This window comes from Pinus tabuliformis, chromosome 6 (assembly GCF_031772625.1).
Source record: "Pinus tabuliformis cultivar Carrire ecotype Pingquan chromosome 6, CPIR1, whole genome shotgun sequence".
Taxonomy (NCBI): domain Eukaryota; kingdom Viridiplantae; phylum Streptophyta; class Pinopsida; order Pinales; family Pinaceae; genus Pinus; species Pinus tabuliformis.
This window is the reverse complement of record NC_142292.1, coordinates 557969934-557988817: the sequence shown is the minus strand read 5'-3', so window position 1 is coordinate 557988817 and position 18884 is coordinate 557969934.

Below are 18884 nucleotides of genomic sequence, written 5' to 3'. Positions count from 1 at the left end.
TGGAGTTGTCTTAGGAAGTCCTTATCTTTATGATCGTGATGCAGTATTTTACAGGAGAAAACATAAATATCACCTTAAGAAAGATGGGGTTGAATTTATAGTCAGGGCACATCGAAAAAAAAATCACTTGAATTCAGTTAATGTTAATCAGATGAAGCGATTAATTAGTTCAAACAAGAGGTTTGTAATCATGTGTGTAAAGGATCAACATAACAATCAACATGATTCTTGTTTAAGTTATGCAACTCAGCTTAAAGATGGTTTGAGTGAAGACATAGAAACAATTCCAGTTCTATGTAAAACCAAACATCTTATAGATAAGCAAAGATTACTACATGAATTACAGTTTGTGCCTAAAGCTCCTCTTCCTAATGCCAGAATGAATCAATTCAGTTTAAGTTTGGAACTTAACAGATATAGGGATAGAGGTCAATATTGGGGAAAGTCAGTGTTCAATTTCTCTTGCATTGTGTTGCCATTTCATGCTTCAAACAGTTTTGAAACCTCTTTTCAAGTGGAGAGGAAACCTATTTGTTTCCATATCAAAACCTTTTTTAAAGCAGTGTAAAAGTATATAAGGGAAACTTATGCATCAGGGGAAAGTGCTAATCAATGGAAACATCATTTAATGAATGAAGAAAAAGTGATTCAAACAAATCAACAACTAAATCAATACTTTCAAAGACAAACTAAGTTGCAACAAATTTCACCTTACAGTTGGATAGGTTCATTGCAGCAAGTTCACTTAGTAAAGAGGAAGCAGGAAATTATGTTTAATCAAGTAGCTGGTTTGATGTCAAGTATATCTTTGATTGTCTCTGTTATTCCGCAAAATAGATTGTTTATACATGTTGATGGTATTAAACAACATCCAGGAGAGACGGTTTTCAAAGATTATGATCACTAACTCATGGTTCTTCGTGGAAAGGAATCAATTTCCATGTTGATAACAGGTTGTTTTCCCATCATCGCAAGTTGTGTATACTGCGGATGGATGAAACAGGTCACCGACTCAAAAAGTGCCATGGTCAGCATCATCAGGGTCATCACTTGCAGGTGATTGATCGAATGTATTGGTACATCGTCAGGTCAAGGTGGAAAGAGAGGGAGTTCTATCCTTATCGACTATTTGATTAGTCAAAATTTTGTGGTCCAAAAGCTTTCAAGTGGAGAGGAATGATCCAGGAGGATTCCGTTGATTCAATTGCACATGTGTTCAAGTGTCATCATCAATTCCATTTAGCTTTGAAATTTCGACAGTATTGGTTATGGATCAGGTTGTTCAGGTAATGTTTATGGTTTCATGGTGTTCAATTGAGATGGTTTAGCGCCTGACTGTCAACTTGTGATCATCAACAGTTATGCCAAGATTGGTCGACGACATGTGTTGTGTCGTTGCCTCATCAGGTTGATCATCGACATGGGTGTTGTTCGTTGCAGAGGTTTGATATGTCCCATGGGTGGTTTCGTCGATAAGGTCTCATGGTGAAAATGTCACAATGTGACAATTGGTTTTGATGTGGTTTATTAAAAAGGGACATGAGATATGGTATTTTAACTAAGACTCAAAACCTATGTTAAAATCTAAAACATAACCTACCACATTAATACTATATATCAAACCATGCATAAAACCCTAAAGACCTAAGTCCTAACCCTGAAACTATCACTATGTGTTAACACACAACCCTCGGTCTATGTATAAAAAATTACAAACATTGTAAACAATAAAAAAATACACAGTCCTAACGGTCGGGTTTGGAGACCACAGCGGAGGACATGTGAACACTATAAAGAATGACCGTCGGAATAACTGCATGCCCTAACCATTATCCTAACCGCGTCGGAGGTCTGGCATGTGAATGGGAAGCTGACAGTTTTGGAGTTCACCATGTCGGAACAGTCAAGGGATACAGGTAACATGTGACCAGGTTTATGGCTAACGTTACAACAACTACCAATTGGAACCGTAGTAGAAACCACCGCGGGATTTCATGTGAACATGCTAAAACATTGACCGCCAGCTCGACAACCATCAAAAGAACCGCTGAAACCTAAACTGTAGGTTCAGTCACCGCTCACATGAGTTGTCCAACCTCCGCCCAGTTAAATTTGACCGCAAACGGTTTCAGAGTTTATCCAAAGTTTATTTTGGGTTTATATGGTTTTGTTTGTTAAAACTAATTCAAAGGTCATGTCCACCTACCCTAGGTGTCACTTTGTAACAAGGCCGAGTTTGTAAACCTATCCAGATCCAACCAAATGCATCTACAAACCAGCCAAGGTGGTTTTCATGTACCTGAAGGCCTTTAAAAGGTGGATTTTCCTTCATTGATCAAGGAGAGTGGTTTTGATATTTGTTTGTAGATTCTGGAGGTCATAGTCAGTTTTGTTTTCAGTGTAACGGGAGCATCCGGAGTCAGAATTAGAATCCGTAAGAAGCGTTGGAAAGCTGGTTCAGAGGGATATCAGATGATAGTGATCAGAAGTTCCTGTGTGCACATTCAAACTGATAAAATATCTGTGTAATCAACTCCTTGTTTTCATTCCTAATAAAAATAGTCGCCCATCTTGAAAGCGGACCCGAAGACGTAGTCCATCAGGGACGAACTACGTCATCAATCTTGTTGTCTGGTATAACTATGTTTTTTCTATTTTCACTTCTATTATGCATCTATCTTGTGTTTAATCAGCTGTCGTAAAGTACTTTTCTCAAGCAGTTTTCCACGATTTTCACACTTTCAGCTAACATTAAAATCATAAATGGATAATCACCTCTACATCAGTTTTAGTTTATGATCATTTTAGATCATCGATAGGAGATATACTATTTTAATTGTGTTATAATCATTTTTGTATATTCTAATAATCATTTATTACTGTTAGTTTGTGAAGTTAGTACCATTCCAATCGCTGTGAGGATTGATGATTCTGATTTGCGTTTGTTTTTTAGATGCGATTCTGTCCATTATATCTTTCCATGTTATGTAATTCGAGCTACCTTCCAAGGCATGCTCGAGTCTCAAGCCATAGAATGCCATTGGCCATCCTTGAAGTATGATATGAATTCGATTTGCACTTGCAACCCCGAACTTAAAACTTCGAATTCTCTTCTCAGTATATTGTTCACAGCTCCGATACCATGTAGAAAATTTGATGGTAGGTTAACCCGATAATGCAATATAAATCAAAGCAGAATACTATAACCTACTTCTGCTATCAATTTGAGGAAGCTTAAATATCGAGCTAAACAATATAACCAGAAGAAGAATAATCAATGGCACAATACACAAGAAAATACTTTGGGGAAAGCCTCAGCTAAAAACCCCACACTATTGTATTATAGTACATGGTGGAAATACATAGGAATTATACAAAGCCTTAGCTCTCACAACTAGCTAGCTCTCAGTACAATCCTCAGAGATTCTCATAGGCAATCTTGGCTTCTCTCCAGCCTTCCTCTCTGCCCTCCAAGCTCCTATTTCCTTGTGTTGTTCCTTGTGGATGATTAGCCTATTACCAAGTGGAAAACCCTTCAAAACTGCACAATCCTCGACTGCATGCATGAGTTTTTCCCATGAGAAAACACATGAAACTGATAGTACACTGTCTTTGAACTTTAATCTCAAGTGGGTCTTTCTCAGAATAGACATGCATGAGTTTCTGATGAGGGAATCTTCAATTAACTGGAGTAGCACTAGTTGAGTGCATTAATGCATCAACTGAATTTTAACTCACTATTAGTTCCTCAAACTATTTGGAACTAATTTAACTGGACTTAACTCAGTAAACTGAGTTAACTAATTACAACTCAAATATAACTCAATATTATCTCCTTAATTTAAGGGATAACTCTTGCATGACTTCAGAAATATTCCTAACGTGAATTTCTCCAACTAATTAATTTAAAATAAATAAATTAATTATTTCCAAGTAGCTGTTAAGACTAAATTCGATTTTAATTCACAATTTAATTCAAGGACAAATTAAATTGGATATTCTTGTTGCGATATTTTCCCAAGAAGTGCCTGCGTGCACATTCAGACTCATCAAATCTCTGTGTAATCAACTCCTTCTTTTCATTCCTAATAAAGACGATTGCCCATCTTGAAAGCAAACCCAGAGATGTATTCCATCAAGGATGAACTTCGTCATCAATCTCTGTGTCTAGTATAACTGTGTTTTTGCTATTTTCACTTATGTTATGCATCTATCTTGTGCTTAATTAGTTGTCGTAAAGTCTTCTTCTCAAGCAGTTTTCCTCGATTTCTGCACTTTCAATGAACATTGAAATCATAAATGGCTAATAACTTCTACATCAGTTTTATTTTATGATCATTTAAGATCATATAATTTGGTATCAAAGTAGGTTGCATATGTAGAATTTGGCATTGAATGTTAACCAGGTCAAAGTTGCAACGAGGAGAAGGAATCCTTGAGTAGATCGATCTAGAGATTGGAAAACGACGGTTCGTTTATAAATCGACCATGTTAGGACCTGATGCAGGGGAAAACACTAAAACAAAGATGAGAGAAGAATAGTTTTAACAAGCATTCTTAACTATGCAACAGATGTTGAGAGAATTGTACGAAGATAAGAAGGCGAGAGATGCAGCTTCTTCTTCAAAGGCAATGAAGAAGGACAAAGGTAAAGGGAAGATTGAAAAACCTCCTTCACCTCCATCATCTCCATCATCATCATATTCTTCTTCTTCTTCTAGTGCAGAATCTAAAATGGAAAAGAAACCTAAGAAAACATCTCTTTTGAAACTTGATGTGAAATTTGAGTTACCTGTTTATGAGTGCGAAATGAATCTTGAAAAGTTAGATAATTGGATTAAGTGGTTAGAAGTGTATTGTCGCATTCAGAACATTTATAGCGATAAAACTAAAATTCAGTTAGCTAAACTTAGAATGGGGGCAACAACTTTAATCTGGTGGGAAAGTAAAACTCAAATAGATGTAAAGTGTAAAGGAAAAGTCATCTCTTCATGGTCTAAGTTTCTAAAAGCTCTTAGGAAATAGTTCTATCCTTTAGGATACATGGAGCAAGTTGTTATTGATTGGTAGCATCTGAGGCAAGGTAAAGGGTAGAGTGTTCAAGAGTTTACTCAGGAGTTTAGAAAGAAAGCATTTGCGCTTGGTATTTCATTGGATAGATATGAAACTTTGTTAAAATACATCGGCAGTTTACATTCATATTTGCAACATACTTTATTGATGTTTAATCCTGATGATTTTGATGAGGTGTCTGTTCAGGCCATACATATTGAATTAGGTGGCAGACCATTCAAGTTTTCATTGCAGTCATCCAAAGAGTTGGAAAACAAAGATTCCAGTGACATTAAGGAGAAGAACAATTCGAAGAGAAATGAATCAGCAATAGCTTAGAAGGAAAGACCTACATGTTCTCATTTCCAGAGAATCAGTCATGATGAATCTAAGTGTTGGAAACTTCATCCAGAACTTAAGCCCAAAAAGTTCCTTAAGGAGAAGGATGCAAAGAAGGCAATTGCAGCAGTCCAGCAAGATCCAGGTTTAGATTCAGGTGATGAAAGGAGGATAATCGTCATGGTTACGACATGTAAAACTTCTAACACTGGTTCAAGTTCGAAAACTATTACATCTTCTTCAAACATAAATCCTTCAAATGAGAATAAGAGAGTTGAATTGTTTAACATAAGGATAACCTCTAAGCATACAAAGATAGATGCAATGTTTGACAGTGGATCACATGCAAATTTAATCTTTGAATATTTAGTTAAAAGTTTGGGTTTGGAAACACATAATCATCCAAGACCTTACCCATTAGGATGGCTAAATAAATCAACTTAGATAATAGTCACCAAACAGTGTTGATTAAGATTTGCCATAACAACTAATTACATTGATGAAGTGGAATTAGATGTGGTTCCAGTAGACATATGTGGAGTTGTCTTAGGAAGTCCTTATCTTTATGATCGTGATGCAGTATTTTACAGGAGAGAACATAAATATCACATTAAGAAAGATGGGTTCGAATTTATAGTCAGGGCACATCAAAACAAAAATCACTTGAATTAAGTTAATGTTAATTAGATGAAGCGATTAATAAGTTCAAACAAGAGGTTTGTAATCATGTGTGTAAAGGATCAACATAACAATCAACATGATTCTTGTTTAAGTTATGCAACTCAGCTTAAAGATGGTTTAATTGAAGAGATAGAAACAATTCCAGTTCTATGTAAAACCAAACATCTTATTGATAAGCAGAGATTACAACATGAATTATAGTTTGTGCCTAAAGCTCCTCTTCCTAATGTCAGAATGAATCAATTCAGTTTAAGTTTGGAACTTAACAGATACAAGGATACAAGTCAATATTGGGGAAAGTTAGTGTTCAATTTCTCTTGTATTGTGTCGCCATTTCATGATTCAAACAGTTTTGAAACCTCTTTTCAAGTGGAGAGGAAACCTATTTGTTTTCATATCAAAACCTTTTCTAAAGCAGTGTCAAAGTATCTAAGGGAAACTTATGCATCAGGGGAAAGTGCTAATCAATGGAAACATCATTTAATGAATTAAGAAATAGTTATTCAAACAAATCAATAGCTAAATCAATACTTTCAAAGACAAACTAAGTTGCAACAAATTTCACCTACAGTTGGATAGGTTCATTGCAACAAGTTCACTTAGTAAAGAGGAAGCAGGAAATTATGTTTAATCAAGTAGCTGGTTTGATGTCAAGTATATCTTTGATTGTCTCCGTTATTATGCAAAATAGATTGTTTATACATGTTGATGGTATTAAACAACATCCAGTAGAGATGGTTTTCAAAGATTATGAATCACTAACTCATGGTTCTTCGTGGAAAGGAATCAATTGCCATGTTGATAATAGGTTGTTTTCCCATCGTCGCAAGTTGTGTATACTGCGGATGGATGAAACAGGTCATTGACTCAAAAAGTGCCATGGTCAGCATCATCAGGGTCATCAGTTGTAGGTGATTGATCGAATGTATTGGTACATCGTCAGGTCAAGGTGGAAAGAGAGGGAGTTCTATCCTCATCGACTATTTGATTAGTCAAACTTTTGTGGTTCGAAAGCTTTCAAGTGGAGAGGAATGATCTAGGAGGATTCCATTGATTCAATTGCACATGTGTTCAAGTGTTGTCATCAATTCAGTTCAGCTTCGACAGTTCAATAGTATTGGTTATGGATTATGTTGTTCAAGTAATGTTTATGGTTTCATGGCGTTCAATTGAGATGGTTTAACGACTAACTATCAACTTGTGATCATCGACAGTTCTGCTAGGATTGGTCAATGACATGTGTCGTGTCATTGCCTCGTCAGGTTGATCATTGACATGGGTGTTGTCCGTTGAGAGGTTCGATATGCCCCAGGGGTGGTTTCGTCAATAAGGTCTCATGGTAAAAATGTCACAATGTGACAATTGGTTTTGATGTGGTTTATTAAAAAGGGACATGAGCTATGGTATTTTAACTAAGATTCAAAACCTATGTTAAGATCTAAAACCTAACCTACCACATTAATACTATATATCAAACCATGCATAAAACCATAAAGACCTAATTCCTAACCCTAAACCTATCACTATGTGTTAATACACAACCCACGACCTATGTATAAAACATTACAAACATTGTAAACAATAAAAAAAATACACAGTCCTAACCACCGGGCTTGGAGAACGCAGCGGAGGACATGTGAACATTGTAAACAATGACCGTCGGAATAACTACAAGCCTTAATCGTTAGCCTAACCACATTGGAGGTCTGGCATGTGAACAAGAAGCTGACAGTTTTGGGGTTCACCGCGTTGGAACCGTCAGCGGATATAGGTAACATGTGACTAGGTTTATGGTTAACGTTACAACAACCGCCAGGTTAAAACTCCCATTTGGAGCCGTAGCAGAAACCGCCACAGGATTCCATGTGAACATGTTGAAACATTGTCCACCAGCTTGACAACCGTCAGTAGAACCGCTGACACCTAAACCGCGGGTTCGGTCACAGCTCACATGAGCTGTCCAACCTCCGCTTGGTTAAATCTAATAGCAAACAGTTTCAGATTTTATCAAAAGTTTATTTTGGGTTTATATGGTTTTGTTTGTTAAAACTAAATCGAAGGTCATGTCCACCTACCCTAGGTGTCACTTTGTAACAAGACCAAGTTTGTAAACCTATCCAGATCCAACCAAATGCATCTACAAACTAGCCAAGGTGGTTTTCATGTACCTTCAGGCCTTTAAAAGGCGGATGTGTCTTCATTGGTTAGGGAGAGTGGTTTTGATCTTTGTTTGCATATTCTAGAGGTCATAGGCAGTTTTGTTTTCAGTGTAACAGGAGCATCCAGACTTGGAATTGGAATCTGTAAGAAGCGTTGGAAAGCTGGTTCAAAGGTATATTTGATGATAGTGATCAGAAGTGCCTATGTGCACATTCAAACTAATCAAATCTCCATGTAATCAACTCCTTCTTTTCATTCCTAATAAAAATGGTCGCCCATCTTGAAACCAGACCCGGAGATGTAGTCCATCAAGGACGAACGTCGTCATCAGCCTCATTGTCTAGTATAACTGTGCTTTTGTTGTTTTCACTTTTGATGTGCATCTATCTTGTATTTAATCAGCTGTCGTAAAGTATCAAGTAGTTTTCCTCGATTTCCACACTTTTAGCTAACATTCAAATCATAAATAGCTAATCACTTCTACGTCCATTTTAGTTTATGATCATTTCAGATCATATAATTTGGTATCAGAGTAGGTTGCATTTATAGAATTTTCCATTGAATGTTAACCAAGTCAAAGTCGCAATGAGGAGAAGGAATCCTTGAGCAGATCGATCCAGAGATTGGAAAGCGACGAGTCGTTTATAAATCGACCATGTCAGGACCTGATGCAGGTGAAAACACTGAAACAAAGATGAGTGAAGAACAGTTTCAACAAGCATTCTTAACTATGAAGCATATGTTGGGAGAATTGTACGCAGACAAGAAGGCGAGAGATGCATCTTCTTATTCAAAGGCATCGAAGAAGGACAAAGGTAAAGGGAAGACTGATAAACCTCCTTCACCTCCATCATCTCCATCATCATCATCATCATCATCTTCTTCCAGTGCAGAATCTGAAATGGAAAAGAAACCTAAGAAAACATCTCTTTTGAAACTTGACATGAAATTTGAGTTAATTGTTTATGATGGTGAAATGAATCCTGAAAAGTTAGATAACCGGATTAAGTAGTTAGAAGTGTATTGTCGCATTCAGAACACTTCTAGCGATAAAACTAAAATTCTGTTAGCTACACTTAGAATGGGGGGAACAACTATAATCTGGTGGGAAAGTAAAACTCAGATAGATGTAAAGTGTAAAGGAAAAGTCATCTCTTCATGGTCTAAGTTTTTAAAAGATTTTAGGAAATAGTTCTATCCTTTAGTATACATGAAGCAAGCTGTTATTGATTGGAAACATCTGAGGTAAGGTAAAGGGCAGCGTGTTTAGGAGTTTACTCAGAAGTTCAGAAAGAAAGCATTGGCACTTGGTATTCTTTGGATACACGTGAAAATTTGTTAAAATACATCGGCAATTTACATTCATATTTGCAGCATACTTTATTGATGTTTAATCTTGATGATTTTGATGAGGTGTGTGTTCAGGCCATGCATATTGAGTCAGGTGGTAGACCATTCAAGTTTTCATCGCAGTCATCCAAAGAGTTGGAAAACAAAGATTCCAGTGACAGTAAGGGGAAGAACAATTCGAAGAGAAATGAATCAAAAATAGCTAAGAAGGAAAGACCTACTTGTTCTCATTGCCAGAGAATCGGTCATGATGAATCTAAGTGTTGGAAACTTCATCCAGAACTGAAGCCCAAAAATTTCCTTAAGGAGAAGGATGAAAAGAAGGCAATTGCAGCAGTCCAACAAGATTTAGGTTCAGATTCAGGTTATGAAAGGAGGATAACCTCCATGGTTATGACAGGTAAAACTTCTGACACTGGTTCAAGTTCGAAAACTATTGCATCGTCTTCAAACATAAATCCTTCAAATGAGGATAAAAGAGTTGAATTGTTTAACATAAGGATAACCTATAAGCATACAAAGATAGATACAGTGTTTGACAGTGGATCATAGGTGAATTTAATCTCTGAATATTTAGTTAAAAGTTTGGGTTTGGAAACACAAAATCATCCAAGACCTTACCCATTAGGATGGATAAATAAATCAACTCAGATAACAGTCACCAAATAGTGTCGATTAAGATTTTCCATAATAGCTAATTACATTGATGAAGTGGAATTAGATGTGGTTCCAGTAGACATATGTGGAGTCGCCTTAGGAAGTCCTTATCTTTATGATCGTGATGCAGTATTTTATAGGAGAGAACATAAATATCACCTTAAGAAAGATGGGGTTGAATTTATAGTCAGGGCACATCAACACAAAAATAACTTGAATTCAGTTAATGTTAATCAGATGAAGCGATTAATACGTTCAAACAAGAGGTTTGTAATCATGTGTGTAAAGGATCAACATAACAATCAACATGATTCTTGTCTAAGTTATGCAACTCAGCTTAAAGACGATTTGATTAAAGAGATAGAAACAATTCCCGTTCTATGTAGAACCAAACATCTTATTCATAAGCAGGGATTACAACATGAATTACATTTTGTGCTTAAAGCTCCTCTTCCTAATGTCAGAATGAATCAATTCAGTTTAAGTTTGGAACTTAACAGATACGGAGATACAGGTCAATATTGGGGAAAGTCAATGTTCAATTTATCTTGTATTGTGTCACCATTTCACGCTTCAAACAATTTTGAAACTTCTTTTCAAGTGGAGAGGAAACCTATTTGTTTTCATATCAAAACATTTTCTGAAGCAGGGTCATTTTATGCATCAGCGGAAAGTGCTAATCAATGGAAACATCATTTAATGAATGAAGAAAAAGTGATTCAAGCAAATCATTACTTTCAAAGACAAACTAAGTTGCAACAAATTTCACCTTACAGTTGGATAGGTTCATTGCAGCAAGTTCACTTAGTAAAGAGAAAGCAGGAAAGTATGTTTAATCATGTAGCTAGTTTGATGTCAAGTATATCTTTGATTGTCTCTATTATTTCACAAAATAGATTGTTTATACATGTTTATGGTATTAAAAAACATCCAGTAGAGACGGTTTTCAAAGATTATGAATCACTAACTCATGGTTCTTTGTGGAAAGGAATCAATTACCATGTTGATAACAGGTTATTTTCCCTTCGATGCAAGTTGTGTATACTACGGATGGATGAAATAGGTCACCCACTAAAAAAGTGCCATGGTCAACATCATCAGGGTCATCACTTGCAGGTGATTGATCGAAATTATTGGTACATCGTCAGGTCAAGGTGGAAAGAGAGGGAGTTCTACCCTCATCGACTATTTGATTAGTCAAACTTTTGTGGTCCAAAAGATTTCAAGTGGAGAGGAATGATCCAAGAGGATTCCATTGATTCAATTGCACAGGTGTTCAAGTGTCGTCGTCAATTCAGTTCAGCTTTGACAATTTGACAGTACTGGTTATGGATCAGGTTGTTCAGGTAATGTTTATGGTTTCATGGCATTCAATTGAGAGGGTTTAGTGCCTGACTGTCAGCTTGTGATCATCGACAATTCTGTTAGGATTGGTTGACGACATGTGTCGTGTCGTTGCCTCGTCAGGCTGATCATCGACTTGGGTGTCGTCCGTTGCAGAGGTTCGATATGTCCCACGGGTGGTTTCGTCGATAAGGTCTCATGGTGAAAATGTCACAATGTGGCAATTGGTTTTGATGTGGTTTATTAAAAAGGGACATGAGCTATGGTATTTTAACCAAGATTAAAAACCTATGTTAAAATCTAAAACCTAACCTACCACATTAATACTATATATCAAACCATGCATAAAACCCTAAAGACCTAAGTCCTAACCCTAAACCTATCACTATGTGTTAATACACAACCCTCAAACTATGTATAAAAAATTACAAACATTGTAAACAATAAAAAAAATACACAGTCTTAACGGCCGGGCTTGGAGACTGCAGCGGAGGACATGTGAACATTGTAAAGAATGACCGTTGGAATAACTGCAGGCCCTAACCGTTATCCTAACCGCGTTAGAGGTCTGGCATGTGAATGGGAAGCAAACAGTTTTGGAGTTCACCGCGTCGGAACAGTCAATGGATACAGGTAACATGTGACCAGGTTTATGGTTAACGTTACAACAACCGCCAATTGGAACCGTAGCAAAAACCACCGCGGGATTGCATGTGAACATGCTGAAACATTGACCGCCAGCTGGACAACTGTCAACAATACCGCTGACACCTAAACCGTAGTTTCAGTCACCGCTCACATGAGTTGTCCAACCTCCGCCAGGTTAAATTTGACCACAAACAGTTTTGGAGTTTATTCAAAGTTTATTTTGGGTTTATATGGTTTTGTTTGTTAAAACTAATTCAAAGGTCATGTCCACCTACCCTAGGTGTCACGTTGTAACAAGACCGAGTTTGTAAACGTATCTAGATCCAACCAAATGCATCTATAAACCAGCCAAGGTGGTTTTCATGTACCTTTAGACCTTTAAAAGGGGATTTTCCTTCATTAATTAGGGAGAGTGGTTTTGATATTTGTTTGCAGATTCTATAGGTCATAGGCAATTTTGTTTTCAGTGTAGCAGCAGCATCCGGAGTCGGAATTAGAATCCGTAAGAAGCATTTGAAAGCTGGTTCAGAGGGTATCAGATGACAGTGATCAGAAGTGCCTGTGTGCACATTAAAACTGATAAAATCACTGTTTAATAAGCTGCCATAAGGTCTTCTTCTCAAGCAGTTTTCCTCGATTTCCGCACTTTCAGCTAACATTGAAATCATAAATGGATAATCACTTCTACATTAGTTTAATTTTATGATCATTTCAGATCATCGATAGGAGATCTACTACTTAATTGTGTTATATTCATTTCTGTGTATTCTTATAATCATTTATTACTGTTAGTTTCTGAAGTTAGCACCATTCCGATTGCTGTGAGGATTGATGATTCTTATTTGCGTTTGTTGTTCAGATGCGATTCTAATACAACCTCCATTATATCTTTCCATGCTATGTAATTCGCACTACCTTCCAAGGCATACTCGAGTCTCAAACCATAGAACGCCATTGGCCAACCTTGAAGTATGATATGAATTCGATTTTCACCTGCAACCCCGAACTTAAAACTTCGAATTCTTTTCTCAGTATACTATTCACAGCTCTGATACCATGTAGAAAATTTGATGGTAGGTTAACCCGATAATGCAATATAAATCAAAGCAGAATTCTATAACCTACTTCTACTATCTATTTGCGGAAGCTTAAAGATCGAGTTGAACAATATAACCAGAAGAATAAGAATCAATGGCACAATACACAAGAAAATACTTTGGGGAAAGCCTCAGCTAAAAACCCCACACTATTATACAAAGCCTTAGATCTCACAACTAGCTAGCTCTTAGTACAATCCTCACAGATGCTCACAAGAAATCTTGGCTTCTCTCCAACCTTCCTCTCTGTCCTCCAAGCTCCTATTTCCCTTGTGGATGATTAGCCTGTTACCAAGTGGAAAACCCTTCAAAATTGCACAATCCTCGACTGCATGCATGAGTTTTCTCCATGAGAAAACACATGCAACTGATAGTACACTGTCCTTGAACTTTAATCTCATCTGGGTCTTTCTGAGAATAGACATGATGAGTTTCTGATGAGGGAATCTTCTGTTAATTGGAGTAGCACTAGTTGAGTGCGTTAATGCATCAACTGACTGTTAACTCACTATTAGTTCCTCAAAAAATTTGGAACTAATTTAACTGGACTTAACTCAGTAAACTGAATTAACTAATTACAACTCAAGTATAACTCAATATTATCTCCTTAATTTAAGGGATAAATCTTGCATAACTTCAGAAATACTTCTAACTTGAATTTCTCCAACTAATTAATTTAAAATAAATATATTAATTATTTCCAAGTACCTGTTAAGGCTATATTTGATTTTTATTCACAATTTAATTCAAGGACAAATTAAATTGGAATATTCTTGTTGCCATATTTTTCCTAAGAAGTGCCTGCGTGCACATTCAGACTCATCAAATATCTGTGTAATCAACTCCTTCTTTTCATTCCTAATAAAAATGGTCGCCCATCTTGAAAGCAGACCCAGAGATGTAGTCCATCAGGGATGGACTCCGTCATCAATCTCACTGTCTGGTATAACTATGTTTTCGCTGTTTTCACTTATGTTATGCATCTATCTTGTGCTTAATCAGTTGTCGTAAAGTCTTCTTCTCAAGCAGTTTTCCTCGATTTCTGCACTTTCAGCTAACATTGAAATCATAAATGGTTAATCACTTCTACATCAGTTTTACTTTATTATCATTTAAGATCATATAATTTGGTATCAGAGCAGGTTGCATTTGTAGAATTTTCCATTGAATGCTAACCAGGTCAAAGTCGCAACGAGGAGAAGGTATCCTTGAGCAAATCAATCCAGAGATCGGAAAATGATGGGTTGTTTATAAATCGACCATGTCAGGACCTGATGTAGGTGAAAACACTGAAACTAAGATGAGTGAAGAATAGTTTTAGCAAGCTTTCTTGACTATGCAGCAAATGTTGAAATAATTGTACGAAGATAAGAAGGCGAGAGATGCAGCTTCTTCTTCAAAGGCATCGAAGAAGGACAAACGTAAATGCAAGATTGATAAACCTCCTTCACCCCCATCATCTCCATCATCATCATCTTCTTCTTCTTCTTCGAGTACAAAATCTGAAATGGAAAAGAAACCTAAGAAAACATCTCTTTTGAAACTTGATGTGAAATTTGAGTTACCTGTTTATGAGGGCGAAATGAATCTTGAAAAGTTAGATAACTGGATTAAGCGGTTAGAAATGTATTGTCGCATTCATAACATTTCTAGCCATAAAACTAAAATTCAGTTAGCTAAACTTAGAATGGGGGCAACAATTTTAACCTGGTGGGAAAGTAAAACTCAGATAGATGTAAAGCGCATAGGAAAAGTCATCTCTTCATGGTCTAAGTTTTTAAAAGCTCTTAGGAAATAGTTCTATCCTTTAGGATACATGCAACAAGATGTTATTGATTGGTAGCATCTGAGGCAAGGTAAAGGGCAGAGTGTTCAGGAGTTTACTTAGGAGTTCAAAAAGAAAGAATTTGCGCTTGGTATTTCATTGGATACATATGAAACTTTGTTAAAATACATTGACAATTTACATTCATATTTGCACCATACTTTATTGATGTTTAATCCTGACGATTTTGATGAGGTGTGTTTTCAGGCCATACATATTGAATTAGGTGGTAGACCATTGAAGTTTTTGTCGCAGTCATCCAAAGAGTTTGAAAACAAAGATTCCAGTGACAGTAAGGGGAAGAACAATTCGAAGAGAAAGAAATCAAAAATAGCTCAGAAGGAAAGACCTACTTGTTCTCATTGCCAGAGAATTGGTCATGATGAATCTAAGTGTTGGAAACTTTATCCATAACTTGGCCCAAAAAGTTCCTTAAGGAGAAGGATGAAAATAAGGCAATTGGAGTAGTCCAGCAAGATCTAGGTTTAGATTCAGGTGATGAAAGGAGGATAACCGCCATGGTTACGACAGGTAAAACTTTTGACACTGGTTCAAGTTTGAAAACTATTACATCTTCTTCGAACATAAATCCTTCAAATGAGGATAAAAGAGTTGACTTGTTTAACATAAGGGTAACCTATAGGCATACAAAGATAGATACAATGTTTGACAGTGGATCATAGACAAATTTAATCTCTGAATATTTAGTTAAAAGTTTGGGTTTGGAAACACGGAATCATCCAAGACCTTACCCATTAGGATGGAGTTGTCTTAGGAAGTCCTTATCTTTATGATCGTGATGCAATATTTTATAGGAGAGAACATAAATATCACATTAAGAAAGATGGGGTTGAATTTATAGTTAGGGCACATCAAAACAAAAATCACTTGAATTCAGTTAATGTTAATTAGATGAAGCGATTAATAAGTTCAAACAAGAGGTTTGTAATCATGTGTGTAAAGGATCAACATAACAATCAACATGATTCTTGTTTGAGTTATGAAACTCAACTTAAATATGGTTTGATTGAAGAGATAGAAACAATTCCAGTTCTATGTAAAACCAAACATCTTATTGATAAGCAGAGATTACAACATGAATTATAGTTTGTGCCTAAAGCTCCTCTTCCTAATGTTAGAATGAATTAATTTAGTTTAAGTTTGGAACTTAACAGATACAGGGATACAGGTCAGTATTGGGAAAAGTCAGTGTTCAATTTCTCTTGTATTGTGTCGCCATTTCATGCTTCAAACAGTTTTGAAACCTCTTTTCAAGTGGAGAGGAAACCTATTTGTTTTCATATCAAAACCTTTTCTAAAGAAGTGTCAAAGTATCTAAGGGAAACTTATGCATCAGGGGAAAGTGCTAATCAATGGAAACATCATTTAATGAATGAAGACAAAGTGATTCAAACAAATCAACAACTAAATCAATACTTTCAAAGACAACTAAGTTGCAACAAATTTCACCTTACAGTTGGATAGGTTCATTGCAACAATTTCACTTAGTAAAGAGGAAGCAGGAAATTATGTTTAATCAAGTAGCTGGTTTGATGTCAAGTATATCTTTGATTGTCTCTGTTATTCCGCAAAATAGATTGTTTATACATGTTGATGGTATTAAACAACATCCAGTAGAGACGATTTTCAAAGATTATGAATCACTAACTCATGGTTATTCGTGGAAAGGTATCAATTGCCATGTTGATAACAGGTTGTTTTCCCATCGTCGCAAGTTGTGTATATCGCGGATGGATGAAACAGGTCAGTAACTCAAAAAGTTCCATGGCTAGCATCATCAAGATCATCACTTGCAGGTGATTGATCGAATGTATTGGTACATCATCAGGTCAAGGTGGAAAGAGAGGGAGTTCTATCCTCATCGACTATTTGATTAGTCAAACTTTTGTGGTCCGAAAGCTTTCAAGTGGAGAGGAATGATCTAGGAGGATTCCGTTGATTCAATTGCACATGTGTTTAAGTGTCATCATCAATTCAGTTCAGCTTCGACATTTCGACAGTATTTGTTATGGATCAGGTTGTTCAAGTAATGTTTATGGTTTCATGGTGTTCAATTGAGATGGTTTAGCACCTGACTGTCGACTTGTGATCATCGACAATTTTGCCAAGATTGGTCAATGACATGTGTCGTGTTGTTGCCTCGTCAGGTTGATCATCGACATGGGTGTCGTCCGTTGCAGAGGTTCGATATGTCCCACAGGTGGTTTCGTCGATAAGGTCTCATGGTGAAAATGTCACAATGTGACAATTGGTTTTGATGTGGTTTATTAAAAAGGGAAATGAGCTATGGTATTTTAACTAAGATTCAAAACCTATGTTAAAATCTAAAACCTAGCCTACCACATTAATACTATATATCAAACCATGCATAAAACCCTAAATCCCTAAGTCCTAACCCTAAACCTATCACTATGTGTTAATACACAACCCTCGACCTATGTATAAAACATTACAAACATTGTAAACAATAAAAAATTACACAGTCCTAACCACTGGGCTTGGAGATCGCAACGGAGGACATGTGAACACTGTAAAGAATGACCGTCAGAATAACTGCAGGCCTTAACCGTTAGCCCAACCGCATTGGAGGTCTGGCATGTGAATGGGAAGCTGATAGTTTTGGGGTTCACCGCGTCGGAACCGTCAGTGGATACAGGTAACATGTGACCAGGTTTATGGTTAATGTTACAACAACTGCCAGGTTGGAATGGTTTTAGAGTTTATCCAAAATTTATTTTGGGTTTATATGGTTTTGTTTGTTAAAACTAATTCGAAGGTCATGTCCACCTACCCTAGGTGTCACTTTGTAACAAGACTGAGTTTGTAAACCTATCTAGATCCAACCAAATGCATCTACAAACCAGCCAAGGTGGTTTTCATGTACCTGAAGGCCTTTAAAAGGTGGATTTTCCTTCATTGATCAAGGAGAGTGGTTTTGATATTTTTTTGTAGATTCTGGAGGCCATAGTCAGTTTTTTTTTCAGTGTAACGGGAGCATCCAGAGTCAGAATTAGAATCCGTAAGAAGCGTTGGAAAGCTGGTTCATAGGGCTATCAGATGACAGTGATAAAAAGTGCCTGTGTGCACCTTCAAACTGATAAAATATCCGTGTAATCAACTCCTTGTTTTCATTCCTAATAAAAATAGTCGCCCATCTTGAAAGCGGACCCGAAGACGTAGTCCATCAGGGACGAACTACGTCATCAATCTTGTTGTCTGGTATAACTATGTTTTTTCTATTTTCACTTCTGTTATGCATCTATCTTGTGTTTAATCAGCTGTCGTAAAGTCTTCTTCTCAAGCAGCTTTCCTCGATTTCCGCACTTTCAGCTAACATTGAAATCATAAATGGCTAAAGACTTCTACATTAGTTTTAGTTTATGATCATTTCAGATCATCGATAGGAGATCTACTACTTTAATTGTGTTATATTCATTTCTGTGTATTCTTATAATCATTTATTACTGGTAGTTTGTGAATTTAGCACCATTTTGATTGCTGTGAGGATTGATGATTCTGATTTGCGTTTGCTGTTCAGATGCGATACTAGATCTGTCTGTGTTACATCTGTGTGATATACCAAATTGATTATGTTAATTTAGGCATTCGATTGCTGTTCATTCTCAAGTAATATTACCATAGATCTCAAGGTTATAGTTGATTTCTTTCCATGAGATGTTTACATAGTTACTTACTGTTCAATTTTTGTA